The 26,074-nt window shown below is 36.5% G+C and overlaps 2 long non-coding RNA genes across 2 annotated transcripts in view; both read left to right on the forward strand.

Annotated features, from left to right (window-relative positions):
• The first annotated feature begins 224 nt into the window (after window positions 1–224).
• On the forward strand, window positions 225–3,405 carry LOC121037959 (uncharacterized). Its single transcript, XR_005794081.1, has 3 exons — window positions 225–310; window positions 1,744–1,839; window positions 3,126–3,405. It is a non-coding gene; the product is annotated as an uncharacterized LOC121037959 (long non-coding RNA).
• A 2,578-nt stretch (window positions 3,406–5,983) lies between these two features.
• The window catches only part of LOC121037960 (uncharacterized), a 30,728-nt gene continuing 10,637 nt past the window's right edge, over window positions 5,984–26,074 (forward strand). Inside the window, exon 1 of the long non-coding RNA XR_005794082.1 lies at window positions 5,984–6,206. This is a non-coding gene — a long non-coding RNA (uncharacterized LOC121037960). The remainder of the gene's footprint in view (window positions 6,207–26,074) is intronic.

Below are 26,074 nucleotides of genomic sequence, written 5' to 3' on the forward strand. Positions count from 1 at the left end.
AATGATGAACATAAGGATCTGATTCAAATGGTGAGTAAGTATCAAAACTGTAAAGTTAAGTGAAACTATATCAATTTCTTCCTTTGAAATAAGTGGTTAAATGGCTCTCTTGGGTGAACTTTTTCTTTAACTTTTTCCATTTACAATGAATTGGAAACACAAATAGCCAATAACTGTCACTGCCTTGAAAGTGAAAGTGAAATCCTTGTTTGTGTGGTCTCTGTAGACATTTCATGCCAAAGGTGGTGATTTCTCCAAGGTTCTTGTTATATCCATAACCTCAAATGCTTTGGGATGAAACTCTGCTCAGGTATCTGTTTTTTTCTCTTTAACTGATAGCTTTCAACTTTCAAAATTATATATATATATATATATATATATATATATATATATATATATATATGTATATATTTTTTTCTTTTTCTGTTTCTTGCCTTTCTGTAATGTCACTTGCTTTCCCTTCTATTCATTAATTTCTTTGGAACTAAAAGAGAAAAAAAGCATTTATAAATGCACCTCAAAATACTTTCCCATCAAACTGCTCTTGAAAAACCTATTTTTCATGACACAATTGCAAAATAAACCTATGGTTAATACTTTATTTACACAAACTGAAGGCTGTTATATCTGTGTTTGGCGACCTTGAAACTATATTGTGCTCAGTGCCCTTTTTATAACCTTAATTACTGGGGAATACAGAGCTTTAAAGAAAGACTAACATTTCACTTTAACATCCACAATAATCTATTATAAAGCCAGCTAAGCCAGTCCCCAAATACAGAGAAATGTTATTACATGCTCAGCTAGCTGTCAAGGGGCCATGAGTCAGTGGCTTACAGTTATCAAAAGTAACAAGGTTGTTCAGAATTTCCTCCAACAAAGCCAGCCAGCTTATGGAAGGATTAAGCTCTCTTTGATTAGAACAACTGGAACATGTCCTACCCTTTTAATTAGCATTCCCTTTTGCTTGGTGGAGGCTGTAATTTGACACTCACATTAGGCATCTCAAGATATGATTTGGTATTTTGTCCCACTCATGAATATTAGAGCCATGGTATATACTTCTGCATCAACTATTTTCGAGCTGCAGAAGGATTTATGTTCAAAACCCTGTAAAATCCCAAGGGCACTATGCCTTTAATAGACAAAATGTAATAACACTCCAATATAATGTGTGGCAGGAGACGCGGTTAGCCTTTAGGCATAGTATATTACCCCAAGGCCATGCTCTTTTTGCTTTCTATCTTTGGGAACAAAAAGTTTTATGTCAGCTTTATTGATACTTCACAGGTTTACATTTTAATTCATACCTTAAGGCAATTCAGTGAAGGAAGACCTCTACGTATGCTGCTGGATTACTTAGTTGGTAAGTAAATATAATTTGTCAGTGACCACACTAAATGGAACAGAGTGGAGGCTTCTAGAATGAAAAAGGGAGACGGCATCTGCTGCCACTCTTCAAGGACACATGATCTGTCTGTAAATAAATTTAGGTGTAAATCTCTCCTTTCCCCAACTTCCAAGCTGACTCTACTTCCATTATTCTAGCATTTCTATGTTCTTTTATTTTCTCTACTTCCTTTTAATTTCCTTTTCCATTTTTCCTTATCTTACTTCTTTCCTCTGGTTCCTCTCTCACCCCCTTGCCACCCTTTAAGTAAGTCTTGAATAATAATGTTCCTGTTGTGAAAACTGCCTAGTGTTTTGTTTGTTTGTTTGTTTGTTTTTCTGATTGCTACCCAGAGCAAAAATGGCAGAATTCAGAAGGAATTTGTGGAAGTGGAGGTTTTGTTACTGTAATTGAAGAAAGAGTAATTCTCCCCATGTAATTGAGAAAGAGTAAGTAAAGTAAAAAAAAAAAAAAAAAAAAAAAAAAAGTAACTCAACTGGACAAAGACAGACAACCTAATTCAATTTTTCTTTCATCTTTAGTACAGTCTTTTCTACAATTGAGTAGCTATTGCATCTCCTTTATGTCTAAGGGGACATGCGCTGTTTTAATTCTAAGCTACCCAGTTTAGATTTAAACTTCAGAATATTCTTTTTCAAGTCATTTTCAGAGAATTATGACTAAAGATTCTTGTAAATTTTTATCCTTCAAAATGTATCTAAGTATTTCTGGTGTTTATACTTGAATAGTAATCATTTCAGTCAAGCATTTATGAGGCACCATGATTGAGAGAAGCACAGAAGATATTAGAGAAACAAGATGAATTACTTGTCAAATGCAAGGGACAGATAGGACAAGGGTAATGTCTAATAAGAGGCATTTTACACAATTTGCAAATATGACCAGTTTATTTAGAAACCAGAGCCCTTCTTTATTGTTAGTTGTTTTTGTTGGGTTGTTTATGTCGTGAGGTGAGTTGGAGGATACGTCAGGTGGGAAGAAGGAGCTCCATGAATTCTCCTAATTAAGGGTGAATGGAATTGACTATTCTTAGTACTTCTTTTTTCATTGTGAAGTAGAAGGTGAAAATCTTAAGTCAGAGTAGAGCAATGGGTTTGGAGATTTGATGAGAGCAGAGAGGTTTTGAAAAGGGTTTTGGATATAATGGCAAAGAAACTATGGAAGAGCTCCTGGGCCACACTGAGGGGCTAGTTTTTGAGTTGCGAGATCTCCCCCCACAGCTCTCAACTTACCCACTGTATGAAACAAAAGACTGATTGAAGATTAAAAAACTTCCAGGTTTATCCAGTAGAAGGAAAAGTTACCTGGGAGTTGATTAAATTAGAAATGGATCAGTTTAAGAAAACACTAGGGACAAACTCATTTTCCTATAATAAAGGCAACATCAAAAATTGTATTTTAATAGATAACCTACTTTTGATATTTGAGTAGTATATGGAGCATGATGTGTCCTCATCACAGGACAGGCATGTCTTTCTGCTGCTTTCCACGCTTTTTCCTTGGTCTTGAATTAGGGTTGACCTCAAAGAACCTTACAAATAATTCTTTGAAGTTACTAGTATATGGATTTCTCATATGTTTGTTTTGTTTTTAATTCCCACTGCAGAAAAAAAAATGGTATAAGTCACCTACCAACAACAGTTATTCTAAAAGTTATTATGTGGATTTAGAATCACTATATGTGTGATTTCTGAAATTATTTTACAACCTCTAGGGCCACACATCTTTGAAGAATATACAATATAAGTTCTAACACATGGAAGCATTTTCCCTGGGCCAAAAAGGAAAATAAAATGCTATAGAGGACAAAGTTATTTGTTTTACACTCCAACTCCCTTATGCAACATGTTAAGCCACTTACAATGGGAACAATGGGCCAGATTAATCCTACAGATTTCATTTGTTTGGTCAAAGTAGCATTTAAAACTTTTTCAATTGGAAAAGATTCTCAATGGGCATACACTTTCCAGTTTACACATTCTTCATCTCTGTTTATATCATTTTGCACTTCAGATTCACCCGATTTATATTGCTTGCCTCTGTAGATATTTGAAATCAGAATACTGCATTCTTTCCCATTATATCATAAGAGAATAATAGAATTACATTGGTGCTCTTAGCAATAGTAAGGATAGAAGAAAGCTGTTTCGTTTTAATTGAATAATAATACTGGTCATGGTTTAATAAGTACAAATGATTTACACACATTAAAAAAAAAGCCCAGGGCGCCTGGGTGGCGCAGTCGGTTAAGCGTCCGACTTCAGCCAGGTCACGATCTCACGGTCTGTGAGTTCGAGCCCCGCGTCAGGCTCTGGGCTGATGGCTCGGAGCCTGGAGCCTGTTTCCGATTCTGTGTCTCCCTCTCTCTCTGCCCCTCCCCCTTTCATGCTCTGTCTCTGTCTGTCCCATAAATAAATAAAAACGTTGAAAAAAAATAAAAAAAAAAAAAGCCCAAAACATTCCTCACAATAACCATATAAGAAAGATGCTTTTATCTCTATTTCACAGGTGAAGAAATTGAAGTTCACTGGGGTTAGAACAACTTTCCACTGACATAGAGTTTATAAGGGACGGACCCGGATTTAAACACTTTGGAGTCTGTGTGCTTTTAGTGCTTATGACATTAATCTCATCTCTGTCACAAAACTTGGGTTTTTCAAAAGAAAATTTCTGCAATCTAATGAAAAGCACAGGCCCCAAGATTATTTTTTTTAACTTCTCATATAAGAGAAAATCAAGTCTTATTACATTCTAATAGACCTGAAAATGTTATCTTACTCAAATTTTCAGAAATCCATGGAACTTGAAGAGATTAAATAACTGGCTAAAATATATAGTACCTCAGGGTAGGAGAATTCGAACTTCAATGTAGCCAAGTTGCAAAATACACATCCCAATAAGTCCAGTAAGACAGGATAAAAGAAAGCTTACTTAGGCCTATCGTCATTAAAATAAGATGTTCCATTGGCAGGTCATCCATCAATCCACAAAGTTCCACTCTGGCCTTGTGGCATCTGTGGTACATGTATTAAGACTACAGATCAAGTGTTAATTACAGTTGGATGAAAGAAGAGGTATTAGCTAAATGTCAAATCCAACTATAACTAACCTGTTAGAAGAAAACTGCTAATCTCATAGTCATTGCGTATCTAGATAGTTTTAAGCTATCATTTTAGTTTTCTGTTAGTTTAAAAAGGCTTACCGAATCAGCAGCCTATAAGCTGACTAAGCTTAGTCTCAATGCTAGCTCGGGAAGGTCAGACATTTTGGAAGATCACATTATATGGAGACTCTACAATTTTGTTTCAGAAATTTACTTCCCAGGTGCCATTGAAGATAATTCTGTTCAATTGTTTATGAAGATGTCACTGACGAAAAATGCAATCAGCTTCTTTTTCAAGTTTCAGTTTTTTCTTCTTCACTTGTTCACAACAATTGCATTAGGCAAAATGTACTTTGTTCAAATTTTTTCTTGAGTTTGCATTTGCCTGTTATCTGGGCTCAGAAAATATAATTCTCTGTCTTCATGTTTCAGGCAAGTCTGGCTTTCTTTGTCCATTTCATGAAAATGGACATCATTAATATATGAGAGATTTATTATGAAATTTTAGATTGTTTATGAAACCATAATTATTGTTTTCTGATAGAACTTGATTGCAATTCTGGTTTAGCCACTTTTTAGATATGTGATCATAGACAAACAGGTAACATTTCTTGGTCTTTTGACCCAAAACTGCAAAAAATAAACATGGAATATTGTGAGAGTAAATAAGATAATGAATATTAAGTCAGTAGCATAGTTGTCAGACTATAAAAATAACTCAAAATAGTATCATTTCCCTATTGGCAAACTTTGCCTTCTTCACAAGGGCAAATTAAAGGTCAAGTGAGACGGTAAGAACTCATGTCCCTTCAGAAAGATGTGAAATAGGATGGAAAGGGTAACCAACTGAATTAAAAAAAAAAAAAAAAGAGGAGAAACTAATGATTGTTGAGTACCAGCTACGTGTACCGATTCTAGAGCTATCGACCATTTCGTAATCTAATCACAAGAAGGCTGTGGGGTACAACTATCATCCACAGTATACAGAGGATAAAGCTGAAACCTTCATCTCACACATAAAATTGGGAAATTTAAGCTGCAGAATTCTTAAGTCTGTGCACTTTCAGCAAAAATAGAGTTCTTTTCCTTGTCCTTCCAGATTCATAAACATCTTCTCAATGAAAGAATGGTTGTAAAAAGAGAAAAAAGCATTTCTGTACCCCATTCCCCCCCCCATACAGGAATAACATACTCTTTGCTTATTCTTTTCAAAAAACTAGAGCATTCTTTTCTCTGCTTATTTATACATATATCATCAATCTAGATATGACTTTTCATTAATAGCTACTAATAGAATGACTCTCCTTAGCAGAAGTCTTTTAAGAAACTAATGCTACTTTAAACAGCAGAAAAGAAGTAAATGTTCCTACAAGAAGGAAGCTAAAGTTTAAGTGTTTCTTACAACCATCACCTCTAGGATGTATCTTTAAGAATTATAAAAGTCAGCAAAACATATTTAGCCTTGACACTGCATACAATCAAAGACATGATATCAGCTACATCATGTAAACAGTTGGGATGTTGTCACTTCTATTCTTACAAATTGAAAAACGATCACTTTCTCCTTGACCCATATGAAAATTGAGGTTGCAGAGCAAACTGACACCCTGAAATTTGGAGAGACAGGCAAATCCTTGAAGTCACTGTCAAGATCTGCCTACCAGGAGTAGAAGCTGCTGAAGTCATGAACTGGTAAGAATGTTCAACGTTGATTTTCCATAAATGCACGAGGCTGAGTGCTTGACATTAGTTTAAGAGTGAGAAAATCCTGGGACTGCTTTGTGGGAGGTAACACACTCAAGAAACCAACCTGGTTCTCATGTACATGTTTTCCAACAGAAGGGTAAGAGTAATCATTGTGAAATATACCCTGAGCCCTCTCTCTAACAAAGGAGTCCTCTGCAAAGGAAAGAAGATTGCCTGAATAGGCATGAGAATTAAATGTAGTGTTGTGTCCTTCATCCTAGAAAAAAAAAAAAGGAGGTCAGGGCAAAACTAAAAATATCTGAATTAAGTAGTGACTTTAGTTAATGTGTAGTATCAATATTGGTTCATTAATTATGAGAAATGTACCATATATACAATACTAATATAAATGTTAATAATGGGGAAACTGAGTGTGGAGTACATGACATTTCTTTGTACCATCTTTGCAATTTTTCCATAAGTCCACAGCTATTCTAAAATAAAACATTTATGTAAAAAATCATTAAAGAAACATCAGGAACAGAAGTCAGATCTAGGTGGCTCAGAGGCCATGATAGTATTGTTTTCCTGAAGGAACTGCTTAATTTCTATATAGATCCAAACCCTTAACTCTTTAATAGTGGATGGTTTATTTTCTCCTTTATCTAAGAAAACTCCAGTAGTAAGAGAGAGAGAATGAAGAATATTTTCTCTTTGTCTCTTTCTTTCTCTCTCCTTTTTAATTTTTTTTTTAATTAATTTCATGTTGTAAAGACACTGGAATATTCGAAGCACTGACCATGTCTATCCATTCCATTGTTGCACCTTTGAGGTCAAGCAGAATGCTTCCTGCATGACAAGTATCCAAGCTTTCCTCAAATATTTGTTCCATGAAAAACTAAGTAATTATTTTTATTATTTTATTTTTTTTCGTTTATTCATTTTTTGAGAGACAGAGAGATAAAGAGAGAGAGAGAGAGAGAGAGAGAGAGAGAGAGAGAGTGTGGGGGAGGGGCAGACAGAGAGAGGGATACACAGAATTAGAAGCAGGCTCCAGGGTCTGGGCTTTCAGCACAGAACCTGACGCAGCCTCGAACCCAGGAACTGAGAGATCATGACCTGAGCGAAGTTGGATGCTTAACCAACTAAGCTACCCAGGTACCGCCAAAACTAAGTACCTATTAACAAAATTAATAAAAACTAAAAAACTGAGGGTGACTATCTCTACAATAAGTGCATTGAATCTATAAAACGCATACTTTCTCCAGATAATTGTATTTGTCTTTAGGTACTTCCTTTTTCCCCCTGTTCTTTCTTTTCTTTCTTTCTTTCTTTTTCTTTCTTTCTTTCTTTCTTTCTTTCTTTCTTTCTTTCTTTCTTTTTCTTTCTTTTCTTTCTTTCTTTCTTTCTTTCTTTCTTTCTTTTCTTTCTTCCTTTCTTTCTTTCCTTTTTTTTATGTTCACTTATTTTTGAGAAAGAGAGAGAGAGCGAGTAGGGGAAGGGACAGAGAGAGAGGGAGACACAGAATCCGAAGCAGGCTCCATGCTCTGAGCTGTCAGCACAGAGCCCAACGTGGAGCTCTAACCCAAACTGTGAGATCATGACTAGTTTCAGAACTAGTTACTGAAAGAATCTAAACTAGAATCGAGATATATTAACATTCAGAGATTTCCCCAGTTCTTTACAGTATTTCTTCTTTAGAATTAGTTATAGTGTATAATAAGAAAGTGGTGGTATCTAATGAAATATTTTGATACAAATTATTACGTGATAAAATAATTCAAGTATAGCTCTTGGGAAGAGACCTCAACTGACACCAGAGGCAGTTGTTAATGATATAGGACACTGATGCTAATATTAAAACATAATTATCATCAGGAGGGCTATAGAAATATTTTTCTCCTAAAATCTTTAAAAGAAAGATATCTTTTGTTTGTAGCATGATTTAGGTAAAATCATTAATATGAGCATATTGTTTGTACTTTTGTTAAAGAGAAAGAAATATTATATATTTTCTGATAGAAAGTAATAAGCATTAATCATAATAATTTTAGCAGTTCAAAAAAGTGACAAACATTGAAAAATGTTTTATTAGAAATGTTTCAATTGTCTACTATACAGTATGGTATGTTCTGGCATGGAGTTAATACTAATTATTTTAGAAAAATATAAAATCCTGAGTCAAAATGAAGTAGATTGTTATAAATGAATACTGGGGATCTAAATAGTATATGGCATTAAATGCTTAATCTAAAATATCAGTTGAATTTACCTAAATGTTATCTGTAATATTTGCATCTCCTGAGAATCTCTTATTATTGCCAGAAATTACAAAAGGGTGTAAATAAGGTGACTTTGTTTTGATGTTTTAGTCTGTGATATTTCACCTCTCAAGGCTAATGTTTTCTATCACTGTATTTAGTCATTCAGTAGCTATTAATTATGTACCTACAACATACCACGTAATGGGGATACAAAAGTAAAAATAACTGGCAGATATCACTGACCTCGTGAATTTTAAAAGCTATGATAAGGACAAACAATAAACAATATAAAAATTTTAAATATATAGAATGTTAGATGCTGATATGTGCTAAGAAGGAAAAACAATGCAGGAAGGAGAGCTGAAATTTTAGACAAGGACCCCACAGTAGCTCTGTATGAGAAAGTGCCTTTTATAAAGAACTAATATGGAGATGAACAACTGAGGAGAAGAGAAGAGAAGAGAGAAGAAGAAAGAGAAGGGAGAGGAGGAAGGAAAAGAGAGGAGAGGAGAGGGGAGGGGAGGGGGGGGGAGGGGAGGGGAGGGAAGGGAAGGGAAGAAGAGGTATGAAAGAAACTCTCAGTGGTTGGAGTGTGCATGGTTTGTTTGATATACTATGAAATAATCACAGTTTAGGGGAGTAAGCAAGAGAGACAGGAGTAGGAGATGGGATCCCAGAAGTAAGAGGCAGCAGGAAAATCATGTAGGTACTCCAAAGTCATTGAAGAAATCTGTTCCTTCCTTTGAGTGATGTGGGAAGATGTGGGATGGTTTTGAGCAGAGACATAACATTAGCTATCTTATATTTAAATGGTATCACAGTGTCTGCCATTTTTAGAGGACACTGAAAAAGGCAGAAGATGAAAGACAATTTAGAAGGCTATCTCAGTAATCCACATAAGAGAAGTTGTTAGCTTGGATCAGAATATTGGCAGTTGTAATGTGAAAAGTGAGCTTATTCATTTGAAGTTCATTTGAAGAACTGTTAAGTGCTATCAGTTCCTGGGTTTGAGGAGCAAGTAAAAGGTGAGTCAAAAATGACTTAAATAGGGGCACCTGCATAGCTCAGTCAGCTAGGCGTCCGACTTGGGCTCAGATCATGGTCTCACAGTTTGTGGGTTCAAGCCCCGCGTTGGGGTCTGTGTGTGCTGACAGCTCAGAGCCTGGAGCCTGCTTCAGATTCTGTGTCTCCTCCTTTCTCTGCCCCTCCCATGCTCATGCTTTATCTCTCACTGTCTCTCAATAATAATAAACCTTTAAAAACATTCAAAAATGACTTAAATATTTTGGCCTACATAACTGGAAAAATAAAGTTGCCATTAGCTAAGATGTAGACTATTAGGAGGTAAGAAGAAATTAAGAATGAATATTAGAACTCAGCTTTGGACATGTTACAGTTAGCATAATTATTACACTTCTGAGTACAGGTATTAAGTAAAAAGTTTAATATATGGATTTGAAGTACAGAGTAGAGGACTGGAATAGAAATATAAATTAGAAATCAGCATATAGGTATTTTTTAAAACTGCAAAATTGGGTGAAATTACCCAAAGAGTTATATTAATATTTAAGATGAAATTCAAAGAGTAAGTCTTAGAGAAATTTAAATTGTAGATGTTGCGGTGATGGGAAGTAAGCAGCAAGAGTAAGGTTGATGGAAAACAGGTGAGTGAGATCCCCTGGAAGTAAGTGGAAAAATTATTTAAGGGAAGAGAGAGCGATCCTCTTTGTCAAAGGCTACTACTCATAGGTCAAGAAAGATAAGGGCTGAGAAATGAAAATTGGATTTAGAATCTATTATGAGGTCTTTGGTAACTTCAATAAGAACAGTTTCTTTGTAGTGATATGGGGGTGGGGGTGGGAACCTTATTGGAATGGGTTCATTAGAAAAAAGAGAAGAAAGAAATTAGAAGTACCAAGTAGAGACAATTCTTTCAAGGGCGTTCATAGTAAAAGGAAAGAAAATGGCATAGTAACTATAACAGAAAATGGGCTAAGATAAAGTTTGTCATTTTTGTATTTTTTTCATGGGAGAAATAAATAACATATCTGGATACTATATTCATTTCCCTTAGCTTCTGAGACAAATAGTCACAAACAGGGTGGTCTAAAACATACAGAAATTTGTCCTCTCATGGTTCTGGAGGCCAGAAGTCTGAAATCAAGGTGTTAACAGAACTGTACTACCTTGGGAGGTTCTGGGGAAAATCCTTCCCCCACTTCTTCCAGCTTTTGGTGGCTCTAGGTGTTCCTTGGCCTCCTTGGCTCTGTTACTCCAATCTCTGCCTCCCTGGTCATATTGCCTGTTCCCATTCCTGTATCTACATCCTGTCTTCAGAAAACTTGCCATTGGATTTAGGGCATATCTGGTGAACCCATGATGCTTTCAGGTGAAGATCCCTAACTTAATTACATCAGCTTAGACTCTTTTTCCAAATAAAGTAACATTCTCAGTGTCTGGGTATTAGGATATGGACATATCTGTCTGGATGGCATCATTCAACCCACAACAGATACTGATGGAAATGGTACATCAGGGAGGGAAAAACTGCTGATGCAGGAGATATCTGCTAAAAATTGATATTCTTGAGGAAGCAAGAGGAGATGAGAATTAGTGCATGAGTTGAGTACATGATAGTCCTCCCATTTTAATGGGAAAAATCCAAAGATATACTGGTGGATAGATAAGTAGATGGGGTGATAGCTTGTAGAACTCCTCTGAGTTCTTCAAAGCCATTGTCTTAGGTTTGTTTGTTTGTTTGTTGTTTTCCAGAAGAAGACTTGAGCTGAAGATTTTTGTGAAAGCAATTTATTAAGGAAGTATTCTCAGGAGAGACCATTAAGAGATAGCTGGGAGGAGGCCAGGGAAAGAGCGAAAGTAAAAAAAAAAAAAGAATCAATCAGGTATAGTCCCATAAATATTCAGCCCGATCTTGTAGGGGAATTCTGGAGTGTAAATTAGGCCTAAGACTTGTCCTGATCAAAGGCAAATGAGCTGGACTTTCATACAACAGTATTCATCACTCATTGTTTAAATGATTTCCAAGGGTGGCAAATTCCCAGTACTTTTGTTACCAAACAGGCTCCATTATTCTCAGGTAGTCCTCTGGAAAACAAAAACAAAAACAAAAACAAAAACAAAAACAGAAACAAAAAAACCAGGTGCTTGTTGTGTGACATGAAAGCATTCTGCAGTTAAGGGCCTACAAACAAACAAAATGGATCAGAATGTTTCTCAGAGAAGCACGACATTGTTCAATATAATCATTGACTGAGAATGAAAATGAGAAAGAAGATATTGGAAATCGAGAGAAGAGAAGAAAGAATGAAAGAGTTGTCTCAGTGGGTAGGTGTGAAACTGGACTAGGATGGTAGAGACCCTTGGAGAGACCGAAAGACATGCTACATTCAAAGTGAGACCACTCATCACAGTGTGAATTTCCTCAACCACATTCAGCATGGAGTATGGAGAAAGATGGATTTAGCTAGGGTTGTGGTTTCACCAAAAGAGGATGACAAAGACAGGAGTGATGAAGTGGATAGTATATGCGAAAGAGATTTACTGTGGAATTTAAGTTGGGTAAAGTGAGAAGACAGGCCATGTGGAGAATGAGGCATCATGAATAAGTTAGATAAGTTGACTGAGAGTGGGTTCAAAGTTGTTGGTGTTGGAGTGTTAGTGGAAATAATCTAGAAAGACATGAAATGGCAACAGAAGAGCTGAATATTTTAAATTGTGCTTAGAAAGGTATTGAGGGGCGCCAGGGTGGCTCAGTCAGTTAAGTGTCTGACTCTTGATTTTGATTTTGGCTCAGGTCATGATCTCACAGTTTGTAAGACTGAGCCCCATGTGGGGGTCTGCTCTGACAGGACAGAGCCTGCTTAGGATTCTCCCTCTCCCTTCCCCTCCCCTGCTGTCTCTCTCTCTCTCTCTCTCTCTCTCTCAAAATAAATAAATAAACATTAAAAAAGATAGTAAGATAATGGTAAGACAGAGTCAGAGACAGGATCAAAGAAAGAAATGGCTGAGATAGAATGGAAAACAGAGCAAGAAAAAGACAGAAGATCAAGAAATCAGGTTGTGAAGACATCAACAGGAAGATGTATGTGGATTGAAATCACCAAATATTATATAATAAGAGTAGTATTGGAGAATATGACGTTAAGCCTGGAGCTAAAATCTAGGAACGTGAGGCAGTAACTCAGTTAGCTATTCAAGAAGCTGTAATGGGAGGTGTAGTTTGATTATTTGAGGTTTAGGCTGGATATTCTGAGGAAGCAAAAACCAAAATATTCTAGATACTATAATGGAGAATAAGAACCGTAATTACTTGACCTGCAATCTAGCCTTGTGAGAGCTTTGGGAGAGTAATAAATTCTATCTTGGATAGGCTTGAGGAGAAACAGCAGCATCAGAGGGAGCCAAACTTCAGTTACTCCAAGAAGAAAAAGAGAAGGAAGAGAAGAAAAGAGGAGTTTGGTGACGATTTGCTTTGAGTTTCAGAGAATATAGTGAGCGTTTTAGGAGATCGGAGGGGCAGTTGTATAGAAATAGTAGAATTAAGGTTTGGGAGATGAAGGGAAATCTCAGGGTCTTGAGCTACTTGTGTGATGGTCATAAACAAGGAGGAGCGGCATGATTACTTTAGACAAAAGGGACACAGACAGTGATGAAGGGAGTATGAGTGCTGAGTTGGGGAAGGCTCTTAGAATAAGTAAGAGATACAGGCTTCCACTTGGCTTCTGCTAATGTTGATGTAGACAGATGTGCAAAGGAAGTATTGATTTTGCAGAGAGGTGACCCCATCTAGCATGAGGGGTCCTTTTTGATGCTTGGTGACCATGGCCTGCAGAGAGGGCTCTTACTCTGAACACTAACTCTCTCTGGGACTTGGCCATCATCTATAATTTGGAAAAATTGGATCAGATTCAACCACAGAAACTTTGTTTCCTGAGAAAATGGCACATTCTTTAATATGTCATTACAAGAGGCTACTTAAATTTTATTCTTGCTAACCAATTTCATATATATATGTATATGTATATCTATAAATATACATATATTTATACTTAAAATATATATATTACCATGAAATTGATTGATTGTATATACTAACATTTCCAAATCCTGATTCTGAGTGTTTCTTCTATAACTAGAACATTACCCAACGTCATTAATTCCTCTAAGTACTGTAATTTGAGGAAATCATCATCTTTTCTGCTTGCTCTATTAATTTTGATTCCTCAAGTGTTAGTTCTTGTGTTGGTTGAGTTGTTTCTCAGTGCTGGCTATCGGGTATTCTCATTTTCCTAGGTGAGATTTCCATTTATTAGACTGCTTTGCCTGTAGTATCCTTTACACAGCTTGCTTGCAGGTAAAGACCTGGCAGCAGGAACTATAGCTTTCACTTGATCTGTTTTCCAGGAAAGTGACAGAGGGGTGGGAGAGGCAGTGGGCACCGCAGGTTAGGACCAAATCTTCTGGGAGTGAGTACCCCATTTCTGCTCAAATTCCTAAACCCTGTTCTTTTGTCTGTAGGTGTCTGCCTCCATGGCTATTGCCTGACACAAGTCAGCAATGGACAGGGGAGATTTTTCCTGGCCACCTCTGTGGGCGTAATCAAACTAATGACAGCTTTGGCTGCCACTGCATGACCTCCTGTCTTCTCTGCAGTTTCTGTCCACTAGCCTTTACTTACAGAAGTAATACATTGGCACACATTTTAAGCTTTGGATTTCTTCTTCATATTAATTTTGCCTATTTTCTCTGTATGAATGATCATGCATAGTTTATGAGACACTAACTTCTCTTCTTGTTTCCCAACGCACTTCGGTGTTTTTGAATTTTTTAAAATTATTTTTAGAAATTTGGTGTTGGGTAGGCAGGCTTAACAAGTGCTGGCTTAATCTTTGCATACTGCTGGAGATTGTCTTTCAAGAAAAAGGGTGAGCACTTTTGTGAAGCTAGAAAGGGGAAAGGTTTTCTATACAGGGAGAAATTCTGTAACTGATGTGCACAATTTGAGCTGTTCATACAGATTTGGAGGGATCGCTATCATAACTAATTAAAAACAGAGCTTTGTAGACATCACTGTCTAACAACCTCTACCAATATTCTTTGTAGTATAATTTAGCAGAATTTCCCTTTTTTTGTAAATATTTATTAAACAAGTGCAGGATAGATAAGAAAGAAGGCATTTGTGATCATTGCCAGCCACTATGTAAGTTGCTGAGGCCATACTGAATAAAAGAAAATTGTGGTCTTTATTTTAAGTATTTTATTTTAGAAAAAAAATTTTTATTATTTTTAGAGAGATAGAGAGAAAGCAGGGGAGGGACAGAGAGGTAGACAGAATTTTAAGCAAGCTATGTGCCATCAGCACAGAGCAGGGCTCCAACTCATGAACCATGAGATCATGACCTGAGCCAAAATCAAGAGTTGAATGCTTTAACCAACTGAGCCACCCAGGTGCCCCTTAAGTAGTTGTTTTAAAAATATAAGTAATAGTAGTAAAATGTAAAATTATAGATTCAACTCTTTGTTTCTTAACCAGCATGGAGATGTGATGAAAAGCAGCCTGTTCAACATTGTATGCCGTATTAATCTTAGGAAATGATTTTATTGCATAAAAGTCACACTGGGGTATGTTTCTGGTGTCTGTTACCCATCAAGGAACAGCAACAACAACAACAAAATAAGTCAGAGAAGCAAGTATATTTAAGGAGCTGTCATATGGAATAGAATTTTTAAAAAGTGGTCACCTTTCCCTAAAATAGAAGCAGACTTGAGAAAAGGATATCTCTAAGGTTGATCTGTTTATTTGCAGTGTTCTTAGAAGTCCAGACCACTTACATTCCAGAGAAGGTAATAAATATTAGATTGAAGAAGTCAACCATAGAAGTGAATGTTGTGGAGGTCAGAGCCAAGCGGAAAGGGGCTAAGTGGGAAGAACAGGATGAGAAGAAAGAAGAAAAAAAAAATCGACTGAGCACATAGTTTGTGACATGGCACTTACATATATTTTCTCATATAATTTGCACAGCATCCCTGAATAGCAGATACAACTGTTATGAGTTTGTCTTTCTAGCAATATCTCTCATTTGGCAGGCCACTTTTTAATGTTGATGACAGCTTTTCCTATATGAAGAGAAGGTATAGGGATTTTGAAAAATTCTATGACAGCAAGAAAAATTGCTTCTTTTAGAAGCTATCTACATTTTGAGCTGGTTGGCTTAGGGAAAAAAATACTTCTGTGGGAGAATGTCTCTTTTTGCCTCAGAAAAATATTAATGGTTCTATTTATTTAACAAAGGCATGGTTGTGAGAACAAAGGGTAGATGGGAAATGTGTAAGCAAAAATAAGAGTTAAAATAATTTGCAAAATATGGTTACATGAGTTTTGGAAGTAGCTGCTGGTGTTGTAGGGAGGTGTAAGAAGGTAAAAAAGAAAAAGGTCCTAAAAATATGAGGGGGAACCAGGGTTCACGAAATTCTATATAAAATTGAGAGCCTTATTTTATGGAATAATGTTATCTAATATTAAATTCTCCCGTTTCATGTATTTACTATAGTTACTTTCCAGGGCATATTCTAGTTGGATGCTTATCAATCTTGTTTTTCTTCCTGGGAACACATGGTAACTACATTTTCCAGCCTTCTTTGGATGGAAGATGAGGATGGCACTGGTTGTATAATGTAGTTGCAAGTCAAATACACCCCTTCTTGTCCTGGCTACAAAGTGCCTTATGGCATCCTCCATACTTAACTTGCTTTCTTGGACAGTTGAATGCAAAGGTTCCCTGAATTGTGGATGGTGCTCCAGGGGGCAATGGAACAATGATGTAAATGGAACTTGACTTTCAGAGTTACTTCTTGGAGAGCCACTCAGAAGAGTCACCCAACTCATACAATTGTGAAGAGAACTGAGGCTTATTGTGTAAAATCACTGAGATTTGGAGGCTGTCACAACAATAAGAGTTAACATCATAACTTACAGTTTTAATACATTTGCCATTATCCCAAGTCTTCAGTCAAATATGTTTTTCCCCAAATTCTTATTTTTGTGGTACTTCGGGGAATAGCAAAAGAAGTTGGTAGCCTGGGAATTCTATGCCGTTATCATCAGGAAAGAAAGCGGAAGTCTAAGCTGGTATACAGAGTAGTAACAAGGGACAAGTTAGCAGGAAAACAAACAAACAAAAGACAACTAAAATTTGGGACCTGTAAAGAGCCAGAAAAGAAAACAATCCTTTTTTTGCCAAACTGTATTGACAGAAGATAATCCTTAAAAGATGATAGTGAGTGGAGGTAGGGAAGGATATTTACTCCTGCTTTTAGATGAGATGAGGACTCAATCCATTTTACATCTGAGTTTTAAATCAAACTGTGACCCATGAATTCCCAAGGCATTCTGACTTTTAGATAGGCAGAAGTTTTACAGTAGCTTTTCTACCTACACTTCTGGGATCTTCATAGAAAGTGGGTTACATGATGCAACGACTTGTCTCCTTTCGATCTTTATAAAGTATTCATTCCAACATGCCACACTCCATGTGACTCAGAACTTTTACTAAGATGTCAGACTCCTAAGGTTTCAAGGTTTATCTTTTGTGCGAGGCATGAGAGCTACCACCAGGTTCATGCTTATGTGATCTTATACTCAGGATACCAGCTACATTGGACCGTAGTGATGTACCAAGAAATGGTAGATGGTCAGTGTCTTGGCAGAAGGAATTATATCACAGCATCAGAGATGCCACATGGCCCAGAATATATGATACAGATATATTGCTGATTCCTCCAGGTGGAAGAACACTCCATTTGATGTTTCTTCTTTTGTAATAAGGTAAACATAATCTGTTAGATGAAGAAAATTTTTGGTTCTAGACACTCTGCGCTTTTACTCCAGAAAAGAAAAAAATAAATCACATCTCTAATGGTAGCTTCAGCAGAAATCACCACCTGATTAAGTTTATAATAATTTGCTGTCATTTTCTAAATTCATTTGTCTTTGGTATAAGTCAAGGCAAAGTTTTATATAAAATGTGATAGGTATCAGCACTACTATTTATTTCAAATCTTCAAGGGTGACTTGAACTTAATTGTCTTACCAAGGTTACTACATTGCTTTTAGTTTACTGTTCAGTGTGAAAAGTCAAATCTACTCTTTTCACCATGCTAATGTTCACTCACAGATCAGGAAGGTAAAAGTGAGGACTCTTTCAGTGTTTGTGTGTGTGTATAATTTACTATTCACTTGGAATTTGGGGAGAACAAAAGCACAAGATTGTTTTATAGACCCTGTGAGACTGAGTTAATAACCTGACATCCAGAAGTCCCCACTTGGATCAAAAGATCAACATAGGCATTTGTGATCCTGATTGATTAGGATAAACTCAGAGCAAGTATCCAATAATCTTGCAGAGTTCTGGATATTTTCTTTTCCCAATGCACAGTTACTCTTAACATATAGCTAAAGATTCTTTGGTAGACTACTAGAAGTGAGATTTTTAAGATATTCTTGAGAGGTTATTACTGAGACCTACCTCAAGACACCTTAACATTCATTTCATTTAATATACTCTGTGTATTTGAACTCAAATATTGTAATTGCATGGAGGTCCTTGTCTTTGTATTTTGGGGGTCAAGTAAGGCTGTCATTCTTTCTAGTCTTAAGTTTTTTTCCCAAGAAAATCAAATCTTAATGAGTTAGCTACCACCAAAGATCTTTACTTAACCAACTGTCCCAAATAACACTCCAGTTCTGCCACTAGTTTTGCTCTGGTGATTAGGTACTGTTTTTTTGATCATTGTGAATTCATAATACTACCAAAAACATTGAAATTGAGACTATCAATGGCAGCTTTTCTTATTTTCATCCATGGAAAATCCGATAGACTCCACCAAAAGTCTGCTAGAACTGATACATGAATTCAGCAAAGTTGCAGGATACAAAATCAATGTGCAGAAATCAGTTGCATTCTTATACACTAACAATGAAACAACAGAAAGACAAATAAAGAAACTGATCCCATTCACAATTGCACCAAGAAGCATAAAATACCTAGGAATCAATCTAACCAAAGATGTAAAGGATCTGTATGCTGAAAACTATAGAAAGCTTATGAAGGTAATTGAAGAAGATTTAAAGAAATGGAAAGACATTCCCTGCTCATGGATTGGAAGAATAAATATTGTCAAAATGTCAATACTACCCAAAGCTATCTACACATTCAATGCAATCCCAATCAAAATTGCACCAGCATTCTTCTTGAAACTAGAACAAGCAATCCTAAAATTCATATGGAACCACAAAAGGCCCCGAATAGCCAAAGTAATTTTGAAGAAGAAGACCAAAGCAGGAGGCATCCAAATCCCAGACTTTAGCCTCTACTACAAAGCTGTCATCATCAAGACAGCATGGTATTGGCACAAAAACAGACACATAGACCAATGGAATAGAATAGAAACCCCAGAACTAGACCCACAAACATATGGCCAACTCATCTTTGACAAAGCAGGAAAGAACATCCAATGGAAAAAAGACAGTCTCTTTAACAAATGGTGCTGGGAGAACTGGACAGCAACATGCAGAAGGTTGAAACTAGACCACTTTCTCACACCATTCACAAAAATAAACTCAAAATGGATAAAGGACCTGAATGTGAGACAGGAAACCATCAAAACCCTAGAGGAGAAAGCAGGAAAAGACCTCTCTGACCTCAGCCGTAGCAATCTCTTCCTCGACACATCCCCAAAGGCAAGGGAATTAAAAGCAAAAGTGAATTACTGGGACCTTATGAAGATAAAAAGCTTCTGCACAGCAAAGGAAACAACCAACAAAACTAAAAGGCAACCAACGGAATGGGAAAAGATATTTGCAAATGACATATCGGACAAAGGGCTAGTATCCAAAATCTATAAAGAGCTCACCAAACTCCACACCCGAAAAACAAATAACCCAGTGAAGAAATGGGCAGAAAACATGAATAGACACTTCTCTAAAGAAGACATCCGGATGGCCAACAGGCACATGAAAAGATGTTCAGCGTCGCTCCTTATCAGGGAAATACAAATCAAAACCACACTCAGGTATCACCTCACGCCAGTCCGAGTGGCCAAAATGAACAAATCAGGAGACTATAGATGCTGGAGAGGATGTGGAGAAACGGAAACCCTCTTGCACTGTTGGTGGGAATGCAAATTGGTGCAGCCGCTCTGGAAAACAGTGTGGAGGTTCCTCAGAAAATTAAATGGACTAAATGTCCATCAACTGATGAATGGATATTTTCATCCATGTTTACACAAAATAGCCACTTAATCAAATGGTTAAAACTATTCTTATATAATTTATTTAATATGTGAAATCCAGAACCTCTAAGTGTACTCATATCAAGAAATTCATCCAGGTCTAAATTTATATTCTTTATTTCCTAATTTAACATCGGCATCCTTAGAATATATACCCATGCATTTCCTCATGTTTTTAACAATATTAATAAATAAGAAGAGTGTATACATATTATACCCACATATAATATATAGATACATACATATGTATATATTTGTATATAATGTATATGCAGATATATAATATATAAAGCATATTTACATATATTCTAAATATAAAATTTGGGGGGAAGGGATAAGTAAGATTCTCCTGGGGAACATTTAAAAGAGACAGATACCTGAGCTTTGCCTCAGAGAATCTGGTTTAACTGGTCAAGACAGCAGGATATTTTAAATTGCTGCAGGTAATTCTGATGTGCAGCCAGGTATGGTTATGAGCTTGGTGACTATGCACAGCAGTATAAGTGGGACATGAGGGAAACTTATATTCTTTTGTGAAATAACAGGTATGGTCATTACAGAGTTTTCAGCAAGAGAATCATCCAATAACTGAAGAAGGACCATTTCTACAGAGAAGGGAAGCTCAGTAAATTTGTTCATTTAGTGTATCCAGAGGCAAATGAATGTCTCCAGCGTATTTTTTAATTTCCCACTCATTCCTAGGCAATGTTTCCATTTTCCTATAAAAACTCTGGAGACGCTGGGGTGCCTGGGTGGCTCAGTCAGTTAAGCGTCCAACTTCAGCTCAGGTCATGACCTCACACTCCATGAGTTCGAGACCCGCATCGGGCTCTGTGCTGACAGCTCAGAGCTTGGATCCTGCTTTAGATTCTGTCTCCCTCTCTCTCTGCCCCTCCTCTGCTCATGCTCTCTGTCTCAAAAATAAATAAAAACATTTAAAAAAAATTTTAAAAAACCCTCTGGAAATGCTGTGAGTATATCTCATAGTATATTTCAGTACCACTGAAGTGCAGATTCAACATCTGATATTCAGCCATTGAGCTCTGCTTCTACAAGAAGAAACCCAGTGGCTCTCTGACCATGATTTTGTTCAACAATTTAATTAAGTGAGTCATTTTCTTTAAGTTCTCCATCAAGCTTAGAAGCAGTCAGCTCACATCACAGCCTTTCAAAAGTGTCTATTGTAAGAGTCACTCAAAGTTTTGCTTTCAGTAGGCTTTTCATTCCAACTACCCATATTTAATCACTTAAATAATGTTTCATTATTGTGTGCCAGAGATTATCAGTGTTTCTTCAGATTATGTAAACCAGATTTTCATTGCCTTCAAACTCTAGGTCAGAAAAACTCTTTAGAGTCGCATGTATTTTAGCTTATTTTTCTTGCAACCATTTCTTTTACCAATTACTTATTGGTCACTGTTAGTTGTAGGCAACAGAATTCAATTTTGATAGATACAATTTTGAAGAAAATAATAGGCAGTACACAGAATTTCTAGGCGTGTCTTAGAACTTGAATGATAACATAAGATAATATACCTAGCATAAATGTCCATCCACAGCCCAGGGTTGTTCTTCTTGGGCAAGAAAAGAATTTGGCATCCCTCTGGAAGGTATTTTCCAATCTATACTGACATCTGCCCTCCTCTTTACATCAATGTCCTTAGGAAGTTGACAGTGGATCCTATTTCATTGATGTTTTATAATATCTTGAACTTGAGTGTAAAACTATATATATTCTTTTACATATATATTTTAACATATATACAATGGCTAAACACCTCTTCCTTTGGCCTTGATTTCCTTAAGGAAGGTTCAAAACTTGCTCATTTTTGTCTCTTACATCTTGTGTGAATGACTGGTGGAACTTGGATCACATGGGGAAAAAAAACAACTGTTAGTGTGTCTAGAAAATGTAGAGCATTGTAGCATCCATAATATAAGAAGGATTTACTGAAAAGATGAATAGGAAGTTCACTGAATTGAAGAAAGTGATGAAAACCCCTGAAGAATAGAAAAAATACCCCTATTACACTTGATAGTTCCCTTAGCTAATACTTCAGCACTTTAAAAAATTATTTGCTTTAACAGTATGAAATACCTGAAGTACCCAGGTGCCTCTGAGGCCTCAGGCTCTGAGGGGCTAAGAAGGCCCTCCCTGTTCCTGCTCTCCATGTGACCACCACTGACACCATGGAAGGGACATGGCCTGGTTACTGCTAAGATGGTGAGAGTCCTAACTAGTCGGTCTCCTCTGACACCATACCTGCAGGCAGGAGAAGGGTTGCCTCAACACTAATGGGTGGCGTTGGAAGCCCGACCTTCTCGGGTGGTCTCCATTCATACCTTGAATGATGGGAAGGGGGCTTGTTAGCATTTGGAGGGGAAGAAGTTTTCCCAACTCTCTACTTAGCCTTCTTTGACACCATCATGGCAGATGTATTGGGGTACCTCCCCTATAGCCTCTGCAGGATGGAATTCTAGGCAACCATTCAGAATTTTCTGGTGTGGATGAGGGTGAGGCCACAGTTTTTTTTTTTTTTTTTTTTTTTTTGTTGTTGTTGTTTGTGTTGTTTTTGTTTTTATTTTTTTCCTGTGGCATTGGCTAAAGCAGAGTAGTTGCTGAAAGTTTACTGTCTTCTTTTTTTGTTTTTACCTTTATGTATTTATTTTGAGAGGGGGGTAGGGCAGCGAAAGAAGGAGAGAGAGGAATCCCAAGCAGGCTCTATGCTGTCAGTGTGGAACCTGATGTGGAGTTTGAACTTACGAACTGTGAGATCATGACTTGAGGCAAAATCAAGAGCAGATGCGTAACTGGCTGAGCTACCTAGAAGCCCCAGTTTTCTGTCTTTTGAGGCTGCTCCTTTCCTTCCCCTTGGTTACAAAAAATAGTTGTTCTTCTGCTTCCATTGGCATTTCTGGGCTACCAGCTTTTCCAGTTTCCAGTCTAGGGTATTTGAGGCAAAAAATAAATAAATAAAACAAAACGAAACAAAAATCCTGGAAACTCACCTTTGTGATGTTTCTTTTTTTTATCACTTTTTAAAAATGTTTATTTATTTTTTGGAAAGCACAAGTTGGGGAGGGACAGAGGGAGAGGAGGGCAGAGGACCCAAAGCAGGCTCTGTGCTGACAGCAGAGAACCGAATGTGGGGCTCCAACTCATGATCTGCGAGATTATGACCTGAGCCAAAGTTGGACTCTCAAACAACTGAGCCATTCATGTGCCCTTTCTTCTTTTTTCAAATGTTTATTTATTTTTGAGAGAGAGAGAGAGAGAGAGAGAGAGAGAGAACACAGAGAAGGGCAGAGAGAGAGGGAGAGAGACAGTCCCAAGCGGGCCCTGTGCTGACAGCACTGAGCCTGATGTGGGGCTCCATCTCACAAACCACGAGATCATGACCTGAGCTGAAATTAAGGTTTGGACATTAACCAACTGAGCCATCCAGGAGCCCCAGGATGTTTCTCATACCAAGATCTCTAACTGGTCTACTTTCTTCTCTCTAGTTTTCAGTCTTCCTTTGTTTTATATATAATATCTAGGGGATTAGTTGTTTTTGGCAGGAGGAATAGGAAAATCATGTTTTCTCATAATAAGTAATTATGCTTTTATCTTTCTATCATTGAAAATAGCAGTCTGGCTTCAAGGGGTTAAGTTGGGAATTTTATTTTATGTATTTTTGTTTATATTTATGGAATCCTTAAAAAATTTTAATGTGTATTTTTGAGGGGGGAGGGAGAGGCAGAGAGAGAAGGAGAAGAATCTGAGGCAGGCTTCAGGCTCTGAGCTGTCAGCACAGAGCCTGATGGGGGCTGGAATCCATGAACCATGAGATGATTCCCTGAGCCAAAGTTGGTCATTTAACGGACTGAGCCACCTGGGTGCCACTGGAATCCTTTTTTAAAGGGATACTCTTATATACCTATTGTTGACTACCTCACTTAAACTTTCTAGTTGAAGAAACCAAGCAACAGAAAGTTTGCTTATTTGCCCTAAATCAGACAGCTAGTATGTATCAGGAGCAGATGTGAAATGGAAAATTTGGCTTCAGAGCCTTTTAAATTATTTCTCTGTACTGTCTCTCCCATCATGAGATGGATTACTTTTGGTCTAGTGAGGGACAGGTGCCCACCTTATACTAGTAAATATTACTTGAAGGGTCACATCTGTTAACGAAAGAAGAGAAAAAGGAGTTCCTAAGAAACCAAAACAAAGCAGGACAACAGGTTTCATGTGTAATTGGTGCCATGATTGGTTCGCAAACTTCTATATTCTTAATCTATTACTCAACTTATAATGTCTTCTACATTCCTTGGTGCACATTTACTCCTATAATTTACTGTCTTTTATTTAATTTACTCTTCAATTTATCAGTGCATTAATCTCTAACACAAAGTTTAAAATCTTTTTCATGTATGTCTAATATCACCATCTGTTTTATATTTTAAAAAGTGGCTGTATCCTACTGTACTATTTTCTTTAAGAATTTTTGGAACAAATTTCAAAAAAAAAAAAAAAAAAGAGAACATTTGAACATTTGGAAGACCACTATGAGTTTTCAACAGTGATGATATCCTTCTGTTATAGCTACTTATTTGTGGAACCAGCTGTCATTATTCCAATATCATCTTTGGTGTTACACAGTACTGTATGTAACAAAAGCTAAACATTTACTACCTTTTACAGGTAATTGGCATTATTTTCTTCACAGTTTATTTTCTGAATTTTAATATAGGTTTATTTTTTATTCAAATTCGTTGTTACCTTTTCTTAATAATTATACTTAAATTGACCTTAATATTTCCTTAAAGATCCAATGATATCACTCAAATATGCCCTTAATTGAATACCCACTATATCAAGTATTGTGTTGTGTTCTAAGATAAAAGAAAAGAAGGCATATTTTCTTTGTGTGAGCTAATGCTACTTTGATTATTTATTTTATTAACACAACCCACACACACACGTATGAAATAAATAACCGGTATAGTATTAGCTTGCCATGAAGAGATACACACACAAACACATACCCACAGATGAATGTCTATGTGTGTGTGTGTGTGTGTGTGTGTGTGTATGTGTGTTTATCTATATCAGTATCTGTATACCTCCAATGGTAAATGGATAAACACACACATACATGCATATATATGTTTACTGTTCTTTAGATATATATGCACATAATACATGAAATATATATTAATTGAGATAGATATGAATGTAGGTATAGATATATATGTGAAATAAAATAGTTGAAACAGTGTTAGTGTGTATATATATATATATATATATAGATTGATATGTAGATCTGTATAAATATATATATATCTATATATATATATCTCCAAGGAACTGGATAGAGAGGTTACATCTTTATTGCAGATTATATAAAAATGTTTATCTTATTATATATTTATTTTAATATTTATCTTATTATATATTTATTTTAATATATATATTATTATATATTTATTTTAATATATTATATTTATTTATTTTAATATAAATATATATATATAGAGAGAGAGAGAGAGATAGTGTGTGTGTGTGAGATGGACGAAAAAATAACAGGGATAGTTTTAACATGCCATGAGGACACACACACACACACACACGCATGCATATATGTAAAACCAAAGAATAAAACAATTTTTCTTTTCTTCTATATTTGCTTTAAAAAGGATGAACTGGATGCCTCTAAAAACTTTGTGTGTGGCAATAAATTTATGAGAAATGTCTTGAAAAACACCTTTGCATTTTTCCTCACGCCTTGCTTGCTTGCGTTTTTTTTTTTTTTTTAAGCTCAAAACACTGTTACTTATAGCTGTGGTTTTCCTGATGAACTTTGGTGTGAAGGGTGATGATAGGCCTTTGAATCAGTTTGGTGTGTTTGAGTGCAAAGAAAATCTAATGATGTCTCAGATCCTGAGGGCACATGGTGCTATGCCACAAAAACTCTACAGGAAGCACTCCCAGGTTTCATTCAATGGCTCAAACACGTTAAGGACACAGAAACACTTTTTCCACCCTGTGACAACTTGTTCTCCAGCATGTTGACTTTCAACAACATAGAAGCAGCCAGGCCCTCACAGTTCCTAGAGTCATGCCTTTATACCAGCGTCCCAAGCAGATAGGAATGGGGAGACAGAAAAAGTGAGGTCTGATATTATCCGTTAAAAGAACCACATTCCCCATATGCCCTCAAGAAATTTTCCCTTACATCTGAAATATGCATTTCCTTTGGAAAATATTCAATTCTCTCAGATGAATAAGTCTGTAGTTTATAAACATAGGTAAAACTC

This window comes from Herpailurus yagouaroundi, unplaced genomic scaffold, assembly GCF_014898765.1.
Source record: "Herpailurus yagouaroundi ecotype Mexico unplaced genomic scaffold, PumYag 164, whole genome shotgun sequence".
NCBI classification, from domain to species: Eukaryota; Metazoa; Chordata; class Mammalia; order Carnivora; family Felidae; genus Herpailurus; species Herpailurus yagouaroundi.